This window comes from Leopardus geoffroyi, chromosome E3 (genome assembly GCF_018350155.1).
Source record: "Leopardus geoffroyi isolate Oge1 chromosome E3, O.geoffroyi_Oge1_pat1.0, whole genome shotgun sequence".
Lineage (NCBI taxonomy): Eukaryota > Metazoa > Chordata > Mammalia > Carnivora > Felidae > Leopardus > Leopardus geoffroyi.
In genome coordinates, this window is record NC_059340.1 from 14,831,602 (window position 1) to 14,852,625 (window position 21,024).

The 21,024-nt window shown below is 48.0% G+C and overlaps 1 protein-coding gene and 1 long non-coding RNA gene across 5 annotated transcripts in view; both read right to left on the minus strand.

The window, feature by feature from the left end:
• Positions 1 to 21,024, minus strand: part of CALN1 (calneuron 1) — a 539,412-nt gene that overhangs the window by 341,805 nt on the left and 176,583 nt on the right. The gene's annotated exons all lie outside the window — the stretch shown is intronic.
• Positions 11,114 to 20,799, minus strand: LOC123589594. Its single transcript, XR_006708410.1, has 3 exons — positions 20,512 to 20,799; positions 17,240 to 17,242; positions 11,114 to 11,124 (listed from the first exon to the last, which is right to left on the minus strand). It is a non-coding gene; the product is annotated as an uncharacterized LOC123589594 (long non-coding RNA).

Here is a 21,024-nt window from a genome sequence, read left to right on the forward strand (position 1 = left end):
CACAAACAGCTTTATTTCTGCTCCCCCAAAACAGGACTACATGAACAATTTAAAAGGTGTCTGCATTGTCAAGCGGTCTGAAGTCTGGTTTTCTGCTTCCGCAGAAAGAATTGCTTCCGCATTTACAAAAAATGTAAATGCGGAAGCAATTCACGGGCAACGCCAAAGATACAGAAAAGTACCAAGGAGGAAACAAGCACGCATAATCCCAACACCCAAAGAGAAACACTGCTAAATTTCATATTGTTCAATCAGCTTTTCCCCTTTCCTTCTTATCAGAGTACTCATTTTCTTATTAATGGTATTTAACTACGGGGTTTAGAGCTTCCTTTATTCACAAAATATCGTATAATTTTTTAAATGCTCGTATCGAAAACTATTAGTTGGAATGGGTGTACATACACCGTTCCATCCCATGAATAACTGACTTATGGTTGACTTAATCCCAGATCGTTGGACATCTATTTTGGGCATAAGAATTATACTCCATATTATACATTATATTATACTAGGAAATAACTAAAAGCTTAGGTTCAGGAGCAAATTTTCCTGACATCAAATTCCTGTTCTACCATTCATTAGTCATGGGATTTTGGCAAAGTAATTAAACAATCTGTACCTGTTTCCTCCCAAGCATAGTGGGGATTATAACAGTGTATCGATTAAACGAATTAACACATGTAAGGGCTTTAGAACGCTGCCAGCAACAGGATAAACAGTGTATATTTAGGTTGTTCTTTGTCCAATTCTTGTCTACAGTGTGAAATGAGCTTCTCTGTGTATTTTTTTAAATGTATATGATTATTTTTTTAAGATGAAATTCTTAGAAATGGAATTGCTGGGTCCAGAACAAATTCACATTTTTAAACTTGTGTACATATTGTCTAATCTCACACCAAAAAGTTGTACAATTTTATCCCACCAACAAAGAATGAAAACAGAATGAAACGGCTATTTTCACAAAACAGCCTTGCCAATACTGGATATCTACACTTTTTTCCCCACAGCTTTGCTAAGATAATGGATGAAACTGACATTTTGTTGCCTTATTTTGCATTTCTATTACCAATAAAGCTGTCCGCTTTCTCTGAAGGCTTACTGGTGATTTTGACTTTTCTTCTTTTACGCAAACCTGTTCACGTTCTCTGCCCAGTTTTTGTTAGTATTTTTCTACCGATTGCCAAAAAGACTTCACGTATTAGCAATAAACATTTCTATTATGTGTTGGAAATATTGTACTTCAGTTTGTCATTCGTATCAGTTATCACAACAGACTGGTTCATAATTTTTCACATGAAAAGATGCTCCACATCACTCATCATCAGGGAATACAAATCAAAACTACAATGAGATATCACCTCACCCCATTCGGAGTGGCTAAGCTTAACACAGGAAACAACAGATGTTGGCGAGGATGTGGAGAGAAAGGGGAACCCTCTGGCACTGTTGGTGGGAATGCAGACTGGTGCAGCCACTCTGGAAAACTGTGGAGGTTCCTCAAAAAATTAAAATCAGAACTACCCTACGACCCAGCAATCACACTACTGTGTACTTACACAAAGGATACAAAAATACTAATTCAAAGGCACACATGCACCCCGATGTTTACAGCAGCATTATGCACAATAGCCAAATGATGGAAAGAGCCCAAATGCCCATCGAGTGACGAATGGATGAAGTTGTGACGTATATACGTGTGTGTGTGTGTGTGTGTGTGTGTGTGCGTGTGTGTACACACAATGGATCATTACTCAGCGATAAAAAAAGAATGAGATCCGGCATTTGCAGTGACGTGGATGAAGCTAGAGAGTATGACGCTAAATGAAATAAGTCAGGCAGAGAAAGACCAACACCATATGATTTCGCTCATAGGTGGGATTTAAGAAATAAAACAAATGAGCAAAGAGAAAAAAGAGAGAGAGGGAGAGAGAGAGAGACCAAGAAACAGACTTTTAACTACAGGGAACACACTGATGGTTACCAGAGAGGAGGTGGGTGGCGGGATGGGTTAAATGGGGAATGGGCATTAAGGAGGGCGCCTGTTGAGACAAGCACCGGGTGTTGTATATAAGTGACGAATCACTAAATCCTACACCCGGAACTAATATTACACTGCATGTTAACTAACTGGAATGTATATAAAATAAAAACATAGAAAGAAAGGAAAAACAAACAAGAAAACGATTTTTTTAAAAAAAGACTTGTTCATAGTGTTTTTACTTTTTTAAATGCTTCACATTTACAACCTCAAACCCACCAAATTTGTCCTGCACAATTTATGACTTTGGGGTTATAACTGGAAAAGCACTCTCAAACCCAAGTGGACCCATCGTTCACCTACACTGCAATCTCCGACAGCTCTTCATGATTTCATATTTTATATTTAACCCTTTAATCCAAGTGCAATTTATTTTATGCTTTAGCATAAGTAAAGAAATGAACAACTTTCTTCCCAAACATTAACCCATTTTCCCAATCCTGTTTACTGAATCCTCTTGTCACTGACTTCAGACTCTTGCCATATAAACTCAAATATACCACCAGCTTCTCTCTTCCATTATATCACTCTATTCTAAAACTAGCACTTTTGGGGCACCTGGGTGGCTCAACCGCTTAAGCGTCCGAGTTTGGCTCAGGTCATGATCTCGCAGTCCGTGAGTTCGAGCCCCACATCGGGCTCTGTGCTGACAGCTCAGAGCCTGGAGCCTGCCTGGGATTCTCTGTCTCCCTCTCTCTCTCTCTCTGCCCCTCCCCTGCTCATGCTCTGCCTCTCTCTCTCTCTCTCTCTCTCTCTCTCTCTCTCTCAAAAATAAAGTTAAAAAATTTTTTAATAAAAATAAAACTAGCACCACTTTTCATTAATGTAATTTTAAAGTGAATTCTAGGGGCGCCTGGGTGGCGCAGTCGGTTAAGCGTCCGACTTCAGCCAGGTCACGATCTCGCGGTCCGTGAGTTCGAGCCCCGCGTCGGGCTCTGGGGCTGATGGCTCAGAGCCTGGAGCCTGTTTCCGATTCTGTGTCTCCCTCTCTCTGACCCTCCCCCGTTCATGCTCTGTCTCTCTCTGTCCCAAAAATAAATAAACGTTGAAAAAAAAATAAAGTGAATTCTATTGAACTATTCTTCTAACGAACTTGGGAATAATTCTGTCACATGCCCCAAAAAGTCCGGTGGGAGCACTGCTGCTGTTAGAGCCCAGTAGGTGTTATTCTGTGTGTTTTGAACTTTTTCTTCATAAACGTAAGTCATCGGTGAATTGGGTCTCTGCTGTCCGCCCTCCGTGTTCACAGCCTCGCAACTTGGCTTCATGCCCTCGTGCTCTGTGTCCTCAGGTTTTTCTCAGACCCATCTTCCTTATCACTAGATTCCCTGCAATGTTTCTGTAATAATTCTGTTCCTCACTTCTTCTAAGACGACCTACCAGCTTTGCCTCCAAATGCTTGCTTCCTTATATTCTCTTCTAAATTTTGCCAAATTCATTTTCGTCTTGGTCTGTTGCCTGATCGTAGAAGCTTATCTTTCTTATACTTTGTCTCTTGTTTTAGGGTCTCTGGTCTCTTAAGTTTCCTTCTGACTGAAACAGATGCTGACTAAAATGTGTTTTTGAACAAAAATCTGTTTTTAAATATGCCCCTTCTTTATTCCTTGCAGGATGTCGGTCTCCATTCATGTTGCAGATTTCTTCGTATGCCCCACATTGAAGGCTCTACCCGCTTCTTTGGTCTTCACGCAGAACAGACCTATCCCTTCGTGAGATTTTTCTCACCTGGTCACTCAGAAGCTTCAAATATTAAAGACGTGGCAGAAAGGAAAAGACTCTCAGGAACCACTCCAAGTGGTGGTATGATCCGAACTTTGTACCATGCCTGGCAAGGACCTACATGATCTGGTTCGTCTCTAGCTCCTTCTCCTCCAGTCTTACCGTGCTCCAGTCACCCTGGCCCTCGGTGTCTTAGTCAAGGGCAAACGCATTCCCACCCGTGTGTTCTGAGTTGAAAGGAACGCTCTGCCCTTGGATATTCCCACGGCAGACGACCGCTAATGTTTCAGGTCTCCCTTCACGTGTCCCTCCCCTGACTGTCCTCACCGCTCCTCCTGTGTCCGTCCTATGTTTGTCACAGCCTGTTTTATTTTCTCAGTAGCATTTGCCAGCACCTAAAAGCATCTTCCTAATTTATCTTATGTCTCCCCCTGTCAAAAATGTAAACCTGTAAGAGCAGGGGCTTTCCCCGCCTTTTGTCATCGCTGTAACTCCAGAATCTAGGATAGTTTCGTGTAAATAGCAGACACACAAGAAATGTTTGTTGAGTGGATAAAGGTTATGTAGAAGAGGCAGCACTCTGGATGATTTTTATTTTTCTCTTCTTATTTTTCTTTATTTTTCATACTTGATAATGAATATAGATTACTTTGCTAGTTTGCAAATATATTCTGAGGGGTACCTGGGGGGCTCAGTCAGTTGAGCATCTGACTCTTGATTTCCACTCAGGTCACAATCCCAGAGTCCTGGGATCGAGCCCCACATCGGGCACTGCATTGAGCCTGGAGCCTGCTTAAGATTTTTTCTCTCTCCCTCTGCCCCTTCCTTGCATGTGCATGCTCTCTCTCTCTCTCTCTCTCTAAACTAAAATTTTTTAAAAAGGAGAAAATCCTTTTAAAATATGTATATATATATGTGTGTATACACACATACATATACGTACACACATACACATGTGTGTGGATTCTGAAACAGAAATATCTATGCAATTTTATACGGAAAGTTGGCTTCGCAAGTTTTAGCAGCAAATGCTTTTCACAGAATCTTCGTGGATTCTTCCAACATATAAAAGAGACAAAAGCAGTATTTGATTATTAATCAATGTATTTTGGGGCTCAGATTATCCCACCTGCTTCTTCTAAAAATCAACAACTATGACAATGAAGCTCTTTAATGAAAACTTATTGTATTTTGTTTTATTTTTTTTTTTTTTGAAAACTTAAATTTTAAATTGAGAGGTGTGGATGAAATACCTTATGATATTCTTAAACAGGGATTACAGGAGGAAATTTATTCTTCAACTTTATACGATAACGAATCAACCAAGCTACGCAAATTCTCGCACGCATGGTTTCTAATAAATTTGATTTATGACGCGTTTGACTGTGTGTTGTTTTCGTCACAGTTCTAAGTAGACTGGAATATACTCAAATACTAAATGTGGATAAGACACTTAGACCACCACCGAAGCACATCCATGGAAGAGATTTTGGAAACCATAGGGATTTATCTGCTACTGGCAATTTTGTAAAAGTTAACATGCAGAGCAAAAAGAGTTGGAAACAAAATGCACCAATATGTTCACAGTAACAGTGGCTCTATCTCAGCGGTGGCATACTCGGGGAATTTTTGGATGTACGTGTATTAACGCACAACGGGGAAAAATATTCTTAAAGAAGCCCATGTGAATGAATCCCACAAACAGAATGTTGAACTAAAGAAGCCAGACACAGTAGACCCTTTGGTTCATTTTACGCAAAATGCAAAAAGAGGAGAAGCAAACAGGCAGGGTGAGAAGTGAGGGTAGTGGCCGGGAGGTGGGAGGCATCGTCAACCTGGGCTCTGAAATTGGTCCTGTTCTCCTCCTCTTTCCCTTCTCTCCCCTCCTCTCCTTCCTTTTTTCTACACGTCAGTGGTTTTCAGCATATTCCCTGATATGTGCATATCTGGGTTACCGTAACAGGCAACTTTAGGACATTTCCATTATCTCAAAAAGAAACCCCATGCCCTTCCGCCATCGTCCTCCACCCCCCTACCCCCCCCCCCCCCACTCCCTAAACAACCACTAATCTGCACTCTGTCTTCATAGATTTCTCTGTTCTGGATACTGCACGGGAATGGAATCATTGATGTCTGGATTCTCTCCCTTGGCATAAGGTTTTCCTCACCCCCTCTTCCTTTTTCCCTCTTGGTGCCACCATCCAAACCTCCTGGCGTGCTGATAGGGGTTTTCTTAGAAGGCTCTCGGTGTATGCTAACAGTTCCATTTTTCCTGGTCCCCCCTACCCCCACCCCGACCAGACTTCTCTTGTGTGTATTCCATCCCCTGGGAGTCTTGTACATGTGAAGAATAAATTATTTTGTGTTAAGATATTTTGAGTCGTCAGAGTAATCATTCCAAAACGAAAATCTAATTGTTACACCTCTAATTAAATCTTTCCAAAGGCTCTCCATTGCCAACAAAATGAGCTCAGGCTCCCCATAGCCAAACCCTCAAGGCTGTGCCTGACTTGTCCCTCGAGGCTGTCCCTGACTTGTCCCTCCCCACCTCTCCAGACCGCAAGTCTTTGCCCGGCTTTTCCTGCCCTGTCCATGATCCCAACACAGGAAGCTAAGTTCCCCAAACCCATGCTCCAGACAAGGGGAGCCTGGTACAGTTCCCCAAATACATGCACTGTTTTCCATACCCTTGCTTTTGCGAAGATGTCCCTTCTGCCTAGAATGCCCTTCCCTCCAGTTTTCTTCCCTGCCTACCTGGTGAACAAACATCTCCTAATGTTTTTTATTTTTAAGTTTATTTATTTATTTTGAGAGGGGGGGATGGGCAGAGAGAGAGAGAGAGGGAGACAGAGAATCCCAAGAGGTTCCACACTCAGCACAGAGCCTAACTCGGGGCTTGATCTCACGAGCCATGAGATAACGACCTGAGCTGAGATCAAGGGTCGGGACGCTTGACCAACTGAGCCACCCAGGCGCCCCAACCTCTGCTAATCTTGGGGCCCGGCTGAAATACCTCCTCCTGCCTCTCTGTGGCAGCACCGGCCAGCTTGTCATCCGTGCCCTGCGGAGCTCCGTTTCTCCTGCCGCCTGTGAGAGACCGGGCGGAACAGTGGGTCTCCTGTGGCCTGGCTTCCGGCGAGTTGTCTAACCCCCTGAACCTCGGCACGCCCATCGGTAAAACGACGATCCAGACAGAAAGGACTCCACAGATCTTCTCGAGAATAAGACTAGATAACACAGCCAAACACGAGAAACAGTGCCTGGCACCTCACACATATTCAACAAATGGTAGCTATTATTTTAAAACTTAATTGGATGCACTCGTTCGTATTTCTGTCCCGTGCTTCTAAAACGGGAGCCCCCTGAACACTGCCGGCCGATGACACGATGGGCCACAAGGGGGGGGGGGGTCAGGCCTGGGTTTGAATTCATACTCGGCTGCCCCTTAGCTGGGCCAGTTTCCACGTCTCTAAAATGGAAACGCAGGAGTGCGGTTAAGAAGATTAAAGAAGATGGGGCGCCTGGGTGGCTCGGTCGGTTAAGCATCTGACTTTGGCTCAGGTCATGATCTCGCAGTCCGTGAGTTCGCGCCCCGCGTCGGGCTCTGTGCTGACAGCTCGGAGCCTGGAGCCTGCTTCGGATTCTATGTCTCCCTCTCTCTCTGCCCCTCTCCCACTCACGTGTGTCTTAAATACCACCCAGGGGCTGAACCTATCCAATTTGGAAGCGAGGGGGGAAGGCCTCAGACCCAGGATTGCGGAGAGCCCCATCCCCCACCACAGCTATTCCAAAACAGTTTCTGCACCTTCGGTCATAGATGCTAAAGGCCTAACTTAAAATAAACATGCTTCTCAAGAGGGTAGCACATTGACCTGTAGAGAGTTCCAGAGCAAAACACCTTAACACAAAACCATTCGTGGATCACCATTGGCACAAAGAACATCCGTGAGGCCAATTTCTGGTGCGGGAGCCGAAAAACATCAAGGAAACTAAAGGAACCACCGGCCCTCCTGGCTGCCAGACCCTCATTTCCCCCAGCATGTGATCAGATAAGGAACTTCCGATCCAAATGAAAATCAGAAAATGGGGCTATTTTGGCAGAAATCTTTCTAGCACTAAGACACGTTCTATCACGCCTCGTTATGATCATTGTCAATGCAGCGCGTGTCCTAATTAAAAATAACTAGAATCTGTCAACACATCATCCTTGTTCTCAAAACTCATAGCAAGCTGCCCAGGATGGTCACTCTGGCTTCCAGGCCAGAGGAGGCCCAGCGACCATCCTTGGAGACCAATGAATGTTCTGGATCATTTGCTTTGCATCTTAACCTGGGTTCCCTAAACCACAAAGCCAGAGGCAAAATCTTATGGGCCAGAAAAGGCAAATCTAAAGAAGCACAAAGCAGATTAGTGTTTTCCCAGAGCCGCAAGTAGAAGGGGAAAATGGCCACAAATGGCCCGAGGGGTGTTTTGGGGGTGACGGAAATATTCTAAAATTGATTTTGGTGACTGCTGCACGGGGCTGTAAATTCTATGGTATATACGTTATACTTCAGTAATGCTGCTTAAAAGAAAAGAAGAAAGCTTAAGGGCTAACATTCTATGGGGGGAACAGAATCCCAGAAGAGCTAGAGTGACCGGAAAGGGGACCCTGGCAGGGAAGAGGGTACAGTGACTCTGAGGGACTGCACGGCCACGTCTCCTCACCTGACACCTTCGTGAGGGTGCTCTGCTCCAGAATGTTGTGTCCCAGGCCGGGAGGGAGAAGAATGTACCCACCGGCTCCAGCCCCGCACCCCGCACCCCCCACCCCGCACTATTGGGTTGCACGTGAGCCCAGAGAGGGTTCAGCGGCGTCTTGCACCTTAGGGTGACAGCATCTGAGGTGAGGCACGAGGGGTGGCGGGTAAAGGCCCTCTTGGGACATGCGCTTGGCCAGCTGAGGGCCTGGGAGCAGCTGCCACAGGGAGCCTGTGGTCTGAAGCAGCAGGGACACACAGGTGACAGCTGTTACAACCACATGACAAGCATGGGCCTTGCCCCGGAGCCTGGCCTCAGCCAGCAAGGCCCGGGCACGTGGATCTGCGTGGTGCAGAAGCTGAATCTCGGGGCACCAGGGTGGCTCGGTTGGTTGAATGTCCAACTTCAACTCAGGTCGTGATCTTACGGTCCGTGGGTTCGAGCCCCATGTCAGGCTCTGTGCTGAGAGCTCAGAGCCTGGAGCCTGCTTCAGATTCTCTCTGCCCCTCCTGCGTGCTGTCTCTCTCTCTCTCTCTCAAAAATGAACAAATGTTTAAAAAAATAATAAAAAAAGAAGCAGCTGAATCCCGTCCACTTGGCAATGCCTACCCTGCCAGATGAGGTCATGTTCACACGGGACTGGCCAGAACGGAAAGGGCACACTGCTCAGAACCTCTCCCAAACTCTCAAGTCGGAGGGAGAAAAGGACAGTGAAGCCCCACGGTAGATCACCGTTGTCCCGTAATACTTCGAAAGAGCTAAAACCAAGATACAGCTCCAAAGTAGCTACCGGCCACTCCAGCCGTGGTTACACCTCCAAGAAAGAACCCGCGGGTGCGGCAGCACCTTCCAGATCCACCCTCCCTGGGCAGACTCAGCCCGCGGTGCTTGGGCCTGGCCATTTCTCCCCAACCCGGGCCTTCTGATTTGCAGTCTTTGATACAAAACTGCCCACTGGTCCGGCCAAGACTTTATCACGGTCGGAGGCTCCCCTGGGCAGTCCTCTATGGCAGTCCCCTGGGCAGAGGCTCTGTGGAGGGCTCACCTAGATGATCCATGATACTCTCCTTTTCCTGAGGCCTGCTGCCCTACAAACTTCATCCCGTCCGCAATCTTAATTCCCCCCCCCCTCCGATGTACAACAGATTCGCAGGTTCTGGGGGTTAGGACAAGAGCATGTTGGGAGGGACCAGTATTCTAACCTGTCACGGAGCACATCCCAAGTGGAAGGTCCCTTAACCCTCCGAGGGTGGGAAACGATCAGCATGGTCCCCTAAGAAGCACGGGGTAAGTACCTGTCACGTTCACGTCACTTGCTTTCCCTCACCTGTCTTCTTGCTCCTGAGGTCTGACATGGGCTAGAGCCGGGGATATCCTCTTTCTGGTGGGCACTGGGCACCCAGTTGGGCCAGGTGCGCCTCCGATCCCAGAATAAAGCACAGGACAGTATAGCTGAGTGTTTGCCCCCAAGCTCTTCTCCAAAGGGGCACCCTTGCCATGCTTTTTAAGCAACATGTGCATGCGGTCAAAAGTTACGGAAACCAGCGAGGACACCAGAAAGGAGTCAGAGAGGTGGCAGTAAGTACCTTTTCGGGGGGAATGTGCTTCTCCGCGGATGAAGCTGTGGGCCAGTCCCACCTCCCAGCTCCCCCTGAGGCCGTGTTGGATGTGGCCAAACGGGAAGGGGGTTCTGGGAGATGGAGTGTGGCACAGCCAGCTTCTCAGGGTGGAAGGAAACCCCAGGAACTGACAGGACTGAGGAGCCTCCGGGAGGCAGCAAGCCTGGGGCCGGGCATCCTGCTACTCACGGTACCACTACCCCCAGCCCCAGACAGGATTACAGAAAACACTGCCATAAAGCACTCGTCCGGGCCGACGGCGCTCTCTCCCGGGCCCCGTCACCGCTGCTTCTACGGCAGCCAGAACACTTCCACAGCAAAATATGGAAAACTGAAAAGAAAAATCAAAACTGAAGGCGCCGAGTCCTGCCAAATAAGTGAATTGGCCAGAGAGCCACCTAAAGGCTCAGAGGTCGTGGTCAAGGAAAATGCGGGGGAAGAAAATGAGATGTAACAGGGACCTTTGGGTCCAAACCGCCACGTCTGGAAGCACCAGACAAGTGACTGGCACAGCGGGTCTGTTGTGATGGACTGGGGTCTGTTCCCTGGAGTGGGGGATTGGCTGGAGATCTCTACCATGGAAATCTGGCCATGTTGAAAACAGCCCGTTTGAGAAAGAACGCTCCAAAAACAAACATCATTTTGCATTAGTACACGAGGTCTAAATAAACATAATCGTCCTTCAAAGAAGCAGAAGGAGGCACCAGGAAGAATAGGGTCATCATAGTAATCAAGTCCTTCTTACGGATATGAGTGATTTGACCCCACAAAACATGAGCTCTGAGGCACTGTCTTAGTCTCCTCAGGCTGCTATAACAAAAATGCCACAGACTGAGGGGCTTAGCCAACAGACATCCACGTCTCAAAATCCTGAAGGTTGGAAGTCCAAGATCAACATGCCAGCCGGTTCAGTTCCTGGTGAGAACCCACTTCCTGGTTGGTAGACAGCTGCCTTCTGCCTGTGTCCTCACATGGTGGCGACAGGAGGTTCTGGAGACTCTTCCAATCCTTTTAAGGGCGCTAATCCTATCGTGGGGGAACCTGCCTTCGTGACCTTATCTAAACCCAATCACATCTTGAAAGTTCCACCCCTGAACACTATCACATCAGGGGTTGGGCTTCAACATACGAATTGAAGGGGGGTGAGCCTCCTTACCCATTCAGTGGTACTTTGGCTAAATTCACCTCATCTGTTCTAGTCTCCAGGGGAAAAGTCCTCGGGGATGGGGAGACACGGATTTTGCTGTTCCAAGAACAGCTGGATGCAGATATCACCAGCCGCACACAACTCAAACCGGAAACCGCCCCATCGGGATTTCCCCATCCCGACTCTGAGTCCAATGACGCGCACTTTGACCGAATATGCATGGCATTAAATAAGCTCTCAGACTTTCCCTTCCTTAATTACCTTCAGTCACTAAGAGCTGACCAGCAGCACAGAACATGAAAAACTCCTCTGCAGTGGCAGCCGCGCAGCCATCCGTAATTGAGCCTAGTGCCCCTCACTGAAGAGTCAACTGAGTCAACATGGAGAGCAACATGTAATACCCCGACCCACATTTCCATTAAAATTCATGAAGACACACACATGTGCAAACACACATGTATACACACACGCATGCATACAGACATACACATGTATGCACCTATACACCCCACACACGTATATATACACATGCATACAAACACGCATGCACACACGCATGCACACACACACACATGCATACAGACATACACATGTATGCACCTATACACCCCACACACGTATATATACACATGCATACAAACACGCATGCACACACACGCATGCACACACACACGCATACGTACATATGCATGGACACACACGCATATATGCACCAATACACTTCCCCCCCACATGCACATACGTGCATACAAACACATACGTGCACACACATACACATGCACACATATGCATGTACACGTACATGCACAGATACCTGCATGCATACACGTGGATACACACATACATGCATAATACATACACACGGACACATATACATACATATGCATCTACACACTCCCCCACACCCACATACACATGCACACACATATGCATACATACACATGCATGCACACGTATGCCCATATACATACACACACAGGTAATAGAACAGGAAATTACATATGTATAAGAGAACGTCCTATATGAATGGGAGAAATCTCCATGGCTGAGCGGTCAGTAGGGTCAGCGTGAGAAACAAAATCCTGGGACAGTCAAGAGCTACCTTCTCGCCAAAACTACACATATCAAAGAATGCAGGAAAGCACTTTAACTCTGCATAGGAAAAAAGAATTCAATCTCGCTAGTAATCAAAGTAAAACAAAATACCATATTATTTCAAACTACCAAATCGGCAACAACTTTAAAACCGTGAACACAATGTTGGTGAACGTGCCATAAAACGGGAATTTGCATACACGGGGTCGGTGGCAGTAGTAATTGACAACATTCAGAGAAACAATCTGGCAATGCTAATAAGAACCCATAATGTTTACACACATTGACCCAGTGTTTTTGCTGGTACAAGTCTGGATAAAAAAAAAACACACACACACAAAAAACCCACCACTAATACAGGCAAAGATTTCTCCTCTGGTAGCTCATCAGAGTATTACTTATGATCAGGAAGAAACGGAAATGCAGCTCAGTGCCAAATAACCGAAGGTGAAGGCATTTCTCCATTAGCCGTATTTTCCGGGGCAGCGCTCTCCATTCAGACCCTCCATTAACCTGTGCCTGCCCCACCAGGCAGAATCTGACCCGAACCCGCTTCGCGCCTCCTGCTCAGGGCTGCAGTGAGTCTAACCAAGACAAGGAGTTTATTTTCTGAATGCTAGATGAGTTACGTAACCCGGAGCAAAATATCTAAGGGGAAAATGAATAGAGGAAGTAACATGAGGGCGGAGGGTACTGAACTGGCCAGTAGGTCTCACTCATTTGGGATTTCTACCCTCACATTCTTCCCAAGGACTAAAAAGCCTTGATATCCCTGTGAAACTAAACCCACAAAAAAGGGAGGACAATTAAAAACAAAAATGGGGGGCGCCTGGGTGGCTCAGTCGGTTAAGCATCCGACTTCAACTCAGGTCATGATCTAGCAGTTCGTGAGTTCAAGCCCCGCACCGGGCTCGCTGCTGACAGCTCGGAGCTTGGAGCCTCCTTCAGATTGTGTCTCCCTCTCTCTCTCTCTGTCTCTGCCCTGCCCCCTGCTCATGCTCTCTCATTCTCTCTCAAAAATAAAAATAAACAGGGGCGCCTGGGTGGCGCAGTCGGTTAAGCGTCCGACTTCAGCCAGGTCACGATCTCGCGGACTCGTGAGTTCGAGCCCCGGGTCGGGCTCTGGGCTGATGGCTCAGAGCCTGGAGCCTGCTTCAGATTCTGTGTCTCCCTCTCTCTCTGCCCCTCCCCTGTTCATGCTCTGTCTCTCTCTGTCCCAAAATAAATAAACGTTGAAAAAATAAATAAATAAATAAATAAATAAAATAAAAATAAACATTAAAAAAATTTATTTTAGTAGGAAAAGGATGCATTTAAAATAATAATAATAATAATTTTTTTAATAAAATAAAAATGGAAGGGGGGAAAGGGGATAAAAGGGGCAGAGAAAGAGTTGCCACGAGATACCAGGGAGTGATCTAATCATTACAGCCAGGGACTGAATTTAGCACTGCGACTCCTGACAGCTTCAATAGAACGAGAAACACTTTGGGTAATAGAGTTCTTATTGTGCGATTAAAAAACAAGAAGAAGAAGAAGAGTGGTTCCATTGGAGAGATTCATTATTATCAAGTACTGAAATAAAACAGCGATTTTCATGCTTCCTTCGTATAGGGTTTTTTTTACAAGCGAGACGGAACCTCGGTCACGAGCATTCACACCTCTGCACCTTGTCAGTGGCCCTGTGTCTCCCCTCCCAAACGGAGGAGTCCTGTTCGCCTCCCATGCCTGTGCCTTCTCAGCTATAAACTACACCTCTGTCCTAGAAGCACAGCGGAGGTGTGGACCCAGGGCATGTACTGACCTCAGTCAAGGAAAGTTGGTCCCAAGGTAAAATGGCATCTGGCCGTCACCTTCGAGACAGCGTCTCTGGACCTCCCGCTGGATGCCAGTGGAGAACCAAATGAACCAAAGTCCTAACAAAGAGGAATTTCTACAACCTTCAAGTCACGAGGACACAGGCTGGAAAGCATGGCTCATGGCCCACTGCTGGCCACCATGATACACGCAGCCCCAGCTAAGGCCGCCCCCGCCAAATTGTCTCTAATGCCCCAGCCCAGCCCTGCCCAGCCCGCCACCGGAGAGGAACATCAGTGCCCACCCACCAAAAAGCCAGCGAGTCTTTCTGAACAAGTCGGCTTCATTGCCAAGGGGCACAACAGAACGATCATGGCAGGATTTTGGTTTGGTTGGCTGTTTGGCTGTACAAGGCCATTATGACACTTCGCCTGCCCCCTGCTTCTTCAGAGACTCTGCATAAGAATCTGGGGCACGCGGCCCGGCCCTTGTGTTAGGAACTGCTCCCCGGTTCCTGATAATGCTGGCGTGCTCTCCCTTAGGAACCTCGGCCCTACCACGTGGGAGCCTGGTTTGGGGGAGGCAGAGCGGATTCCTCACTCGTGCCGCAGGACCTTCTTTACACCCGGTGGTAAAGGTCTGCCGCCCAGGGTGAGCTCCGGGTCCCAGGAAAGCGACTGGCACTGGCACAGCGGCAGTAAAACAGAACGACGATGGCATGTATTGGCCGCCATGTATTTGGTGCGCTGCCGTCAGGCGGAGGGGAGGAGAGACGATCCCATCCTCGGGGGACAGAGGAGCTGACCTTGGTCTGAAACCGTGGCTGGAGCCAGCATGCCCAAAACCTACCAGGAGAACTTCAACCCTGGCGGAGTCACTTCCAAAGCCCTGGAGGAGGTAAAACGCAAAGGAAGCATCATCTAGGCACCGAAAACAGGAAATGAGCCCACGCGAAGAAACCGCTCCTTTGGCTCACGAGGAGTATGAAAGGTGATGGGTTGTTTGATAGACATTATAAGGGGAGAAAGGAAACGACTGGTTTCTCCCACTGCTGTACAGCATGCTAGAAATAAAACCCAGCGAACAGAAGGAACCCAGTTCCTCTGCTTAACAAGAGCAGGGTAGTTCCAGCGCCTTCCCTGAACTTGCCCTTCATAGACTCTGGTGCCATGGGCTCCAGGGTCGCGATCCAGGCCGGCAGGGCAAACCTCGGGCAGGTTGGTGCTCCCTCCCACCCACCGCCTGTTTTCCTTCCGGCCAACTTTCCCCTACGAGCCCGTCTCCAATCACCGGGATGGGGCTGGGAAATGACATCCCCAAAGGGCCATTACAAAGAAGTGAGTAGGGAATTTTAGCCGTGTCGATCCATCTTCCAAAGGAACAGATAGGCAATGAAAGGGGTCGTTTTCAGTTTTGTGTGCCAAAGACCAGCGGCTCGACAGGAAGGTCACGCAGTGCTCAGTCTCTGAAGGCAGATAATTCAGTGTGTATTCTATTTTAAAGCCGAGCCCTTGGTGCTACCTTGATGATTTTGTAGAATTTACACTGAAAGGGCATTAAAATGTCACACCATCTTGTGCATTCCCCACTTCTATGGCTCTTTGCAAGAAAATGAAACCCAGCCGCTCTGAACTCTTAGCAAGCCCCCACAATGTCTAAGGCAGGCGATTTAAACTGTGCATATTTTCTGCGAGGCAAAAGGGTACGGGGAAAGAAATAGCAGTGGGAAACTGTTCCTGAAGCCGGGACTCTTTTCTGAGCCACGATTTCCTCTTCTGCAAAATAAGGAAGACCCCACCTATCTTCTGGTGGTGACCCGGTGGCAGAAAGCACACAAGCACCTGGAACGGAGTCTGGCACATTCTTAGGTAAGCCTTCCCTTCCCCTTTGGGGCTGTTTCCTTCCCTGCAAGGAAAGGTGGAGGAGAGAGAGCCACGCCAGGTGACCCAGCATCAACGCTCTGCATAATGAGGACTCCCCCCGCCCAGACATGTCATCAAAAGTCAAACTCCACCATCCACGTGTGTCCCAGATTCACACGGACAGGATGAAAGCGATCACGGCCGACTGCATCTTCCACGGAGAAAAGAGAGAGGGCAGGAAGTCTCTGTACCGTTACGAGGAAGAGACACAGAGGCACCAGAAACTGGGATAGCGTTTCCTACGTTACACCGTGGGTGTCAGGCTGCAGGTCTTCGGCAGGCGGGACAGGTACTCTGTCCCAGGACCCACCCGCACTCCCTCCCATAGAGGGGCTTTGCTCTCTATGCCCCCTGGTCTCATTCCTGCTGAACTCCCTCCAATGTCAGATTGCAGGGTCACGGCAAACCAGAACAGTTCACAACGGGGTTTAGAATATTGAACCCCTGCAGTGAGTGCCTTTCGACGCAGCTCTGCCTTCCCTTGTCACAGGAACTTGGGTCAAAACATCAGCGTTGGGCCCATGTCCAGGAAGGTCTGTGGTCCCAACAGCTATTTATCTCATCTTAGTAGACTGGCCAAAGAGGCAAAGCCCTGTTTCCAGGGACTAGAAAGGTTCCCTCCCCCCACATTCTGTGTTACCCATAAGTAACTAGTCCTGAGCTTAACATCAGATAATAATTAGTTTAACTGGGGGTGCCTGGGTGGCTCAGTTGGTTAAGCGTCCGACTTCGGCTCAGGTCATGATCTCGCGGTCCGTGAGTTCGAGCCCCGCGTCGGGCTCTGTGCTGACAGCTCAGAGCCTGGAGCCTGTTTCAGATTCTGTGTCTCCCTCTCTCTCTCTGAACCTCCCCTGTTCATCCTCTGTCTCTCTCTGTCTCAATAGCAAATAAACGTTAAAAAAATAATAATAATAAAAAAATAATAATTAGTTTAACTGTCTGGCTTCCCCAATGCACTAAGAGCTTCCCTAGGTATCTTTTGGGGGTGAGAGATGTTTTCTAAAACTCGATTGGGGTAATGTACGCCTACCTCGATTCATTTATGAAAAATCATTGAACTGGACACTTAAAACAGGCGAATTTCATAGTATATAAAGTATGTCTCAATCCAACTATTTCTTTTTAAACTCCACTATCCATTAGTGTGTGGCCTTGAGCAAACTGCCTCTCTGAGCCTCCGTTTCCTCGCCTGTGAAATGAAACAATAATTGGTATTATACAACAGGTGTGGGGTTTATTTTTTTATTTTTATTTTGTTAGTTTATTTGAGAGAGACAGAGACAGCGTGAGTGGGGGAGGGGCAGAGAGAGAGAGGGAGAGAGAGAGAATCCCAAGCAGGCTCCACACCACCAGAGCAGAGCCCAACATGAGGTTCGAACCCAAACCTCTGAGATCATGACCCGAACCGGGGTCGGGCACTTAACCGACTGAGCCGCCCAGGCGCCCCTAGTCGTGTGGTTTAAATGAACTTATGTGTGGAAGGCCCTTTGGCAAACACTCCACACGTGTTGGTTGCGATTTTTATTGTGTTATTTCGTTTGTCCAGCACAAAAGATACAACGGAGGGGAAAGAAAAAATAGTGTGGAAGAAAGCCTGGGTGCTGTGGTAAGTAGAAAAGTATCTCCCCGAGAATGTTCATGCCCTGGTCCCCAGAACCCGTGAGTATGTCACCTCACGGAACAGAAGGCCTTTGGCGATGTGATTAAATCAGGGACCTTGAGTTGGGGGATATTATCCTGGATTAGCCCAGTGGGCACTATGTAAACACAAGGGTTCTTAAAAGATGGAAGAGGAAGGGGCGCCTGGGTGGCTCAGTCGGTTCAGCGTCCGACTTCGGCTCAGGTCACGATCTCACGGTCCGTGAGTTCGAGCCCCGCGTCCGGCTCTGGGCTGACGGCTCAGAACCTGGAGCCTGCTTCAGATTCTGCGTCTCCCTCTCTCTCTGCCCCTCCTCCACTTGCACTCTGCCTCTCAAAATAAATAAACATTTTTGAAAAAGAAAGAAAAAAGACATCAGTATGGGCGCCGTGTTGTGGAAAGCCTTGAATGTCAGGGTGAGAGTAGATCTAAGAGGGAGAGTCTGATATTGATATTTGGAGTGTGTAAGATGCCCCGGAGTAGCGGCAGGAAGGCAGCAGGTGGCCAGGAAGGATGCTATTCCTTTTTTGAAAAAAATAATATATACAGTCTTCTATCAGTTTCAGGTGTACAATACAATGATTCAACAATTCCATACATTTCTCAGGGCTCATCAAGATAAGTGTACTCTTAATCCCCTTAATCGATTTCACCTGATAAGACGTTAACATCCCAAATATAAAAAGAACTTTGGGAGGCTCAGCTGGTTAAGCATCTGACTTCGGCTCAGGTCGTGATCTCATAATTCATGAGTTCGAGCCCCTCGTCAGGCTCTGCGCTGACACTGTGGAGCCTGCTTCTGATTCTTTCTCTCCTTCTCTCTCTGCCCCTCCCCATCTTGTGCGTGTAAACTTTTTTAAAAATCCAAACTACAAAAAGCATTTTTGTAACCCAATACCAAAAACGCAAGTAATCTGATTAAACATGGGCAGAGAACCTCAAGAGATAGTTTTCCAAAGAAGGGCACCATTCAGGTGGAACAGAGCGGGGAACAGGTGGGGAGGCAGGCTAGCGGGGAAGGGCGTGTGGAGGAGCTGGTGGCGTTGCGAGAGCGGGTGGATAAACCCTATGTCACTTAGCAATCGCCCGGAGGCAAGATCCAACAGAGAAGACCCAAAGAGGACAATAAGCCTGGCCCATGGGAGCACAGTGACGCCATCCACGGGGGTCATGAGAGCTGGTTGCCGCGGCGGGGGCAGGGTGCCCAGAGGGGGTGGGGACACGGAGAAGCTCAGTGAGAGCCTCGAGCAAGGCTTAAAGCTTGGGTCAAACAGGAGTGCATGTGGCGGCAAGGATACCACTTTGGGACACCCGAGTGCCAAGGCGAAAGCCAAAAGCACCAGCATGGTAGGGAAGAGTGTGCAGGAGACAGACAGCTTGAGTAACAGACACGTTTAGGGGTTGGAAGAAGGAGAAGAAGCAAACCAGGAGACAGACAAGCCAAAGGAGAGGAGGGTTTTGAAGAAGCCACCAAGGACCCCTCCAGGGGCTGATTCGACACTGTAGTGACAGCAAGAATCAGATTGCAAAGGGTGAGTGGAAATAAAGTAGAGAAGAACAGACCCATGTTAAGATGGAGAAGGCAAGGAGAGGAGCTACATGGCAGCTTGGTCAGAGAGCAGAGAGGAAGAAAAGCATTTCTTAGAATCGAAGGCTCCCGAACACGCCTGAACGCTTGGGGGAGCACTGGGGTAAATGGTAGATTAGGACTCGGGGGGGAAGGGACGGAGAATTAAGCGATGCGAAGGACATGGTGTTAACAAAGAGAAGAGTCATTTCCTTTCAAGAGAAAGAAGTTGGGGCCTCTGGGTGGCTCAGTCGATGAAGTGTCTTCGGCTCGGGTCACAATCTCGTGGTTGGCGGAGTTCGAGCCCCGCGTCCGTCTCTGTGCTGACGGCTCAGAGCCTGGAGCCAGCTTCGGATTCTGTGTCTCCCTCTCTCTCTGCCCCTCCCCCACCTGCACCCTGTGTGTGTGTCTCTCTCTCTCTCAAAAATAAACATTAGAAACATTTTTTAAAAAGAGACAAGAGCAGGAGCATGATAATAAAAACAGACACAGGTATTCACGGGAAAAAGGTAAGGTTGACAAGAGCTTGCCTCGGGTAGCCTCAAGCTTTGACAGCAAATTGAGAGAGGCCAGCAGAGCCTTGCAGAGTCTGGGGAAAAACGGAGAGAGGTCTGCTTTGGATGTCGAGAAGGGAAACTTCCCTGAGAGCCCAGCCAAGATTAGACCCTCCCCAGAGGCCACCAGCCAGCCATGCATCCCCTGCAAGGTAACACACACGAGGCTCATCTGCCAGGTTGACCTGGTCACAAATCCTGAACTGTCGTTCCCATTGCTAACGTCCACTTGTCTGATCCTCCCAAGTTCTTGAGGGAGGAGACCGTCTGGAGTTTAAGCCTCTGTGCGCCCTGGCTCCTGGATCACAGCACCTGCCCCAGCGGGAACCGTGTGATGGTGGAGAGGAATAGAAGGACTAGAAGAGAAGCAATATTTCAGCATGTCCCGACATACTGGCTAAAACTTGCTCTGAAGAGCCACCTGGGCGGCTCAGTCAGCTGAGCATCCGACTTCGGCTCAGGTCATGATCGCACCGTCCGTGACTTGGAGCCCCGCGTCGGGCTCTGTGCTGACAGCTCGGAGCCCGGAGCCTGCTTCGGATTCTGTGTCTCCCTCTCTCTCTGCCCCTGCCCACTTGCACTCTCACCCTGTCTCTCAAAAATGAATCAATGTGAAAAAAAAATGTGTTTTTATTCATTTATTTTAAAGAAAGGCAGACTGCCACGTGCAGCACCTCATTTGGATGTGTCTGGAGCCTTGGGAGCCTGACTACCCTACGTTCTCCTACAAATGGGCCTTGAGAGCTTGTTTGGAGGTTCTAGCAGGGGAGCGCAGCTACTCGTATACCCTTGACCGAAGAACGGTCCTCCTCTATCGGGGAAGGTCGTCCTCTTCGGCCGAGCGCGCAGCTTCGGGAGGGACGCGCATGGAGCGGTGAGGGAGGAAGGGGACACCCGCCTAGCCAGCCAGATCAGCCGAATCAACCCTGGCGACCAATGGGGTGACAGAGGTCGCGGCCAGATCGCCCTCACATCCTAAAAAAAAATTTTTTTTTAACTTGCTTTAAAGAAACACAGTAAATAAAAAACACAGAACAGACAAATTAGAGTGTGACCATGCTTTATGGAACTTCTTTAAATACTGAGCTCCCTTGGTGCATTTTAAAAATAATTTGCTTCACAGAAATCCATTTTGGAGGCAACTCCTAAAGAAATATTTCCAGGGTATACAAATTATTCAACACCAG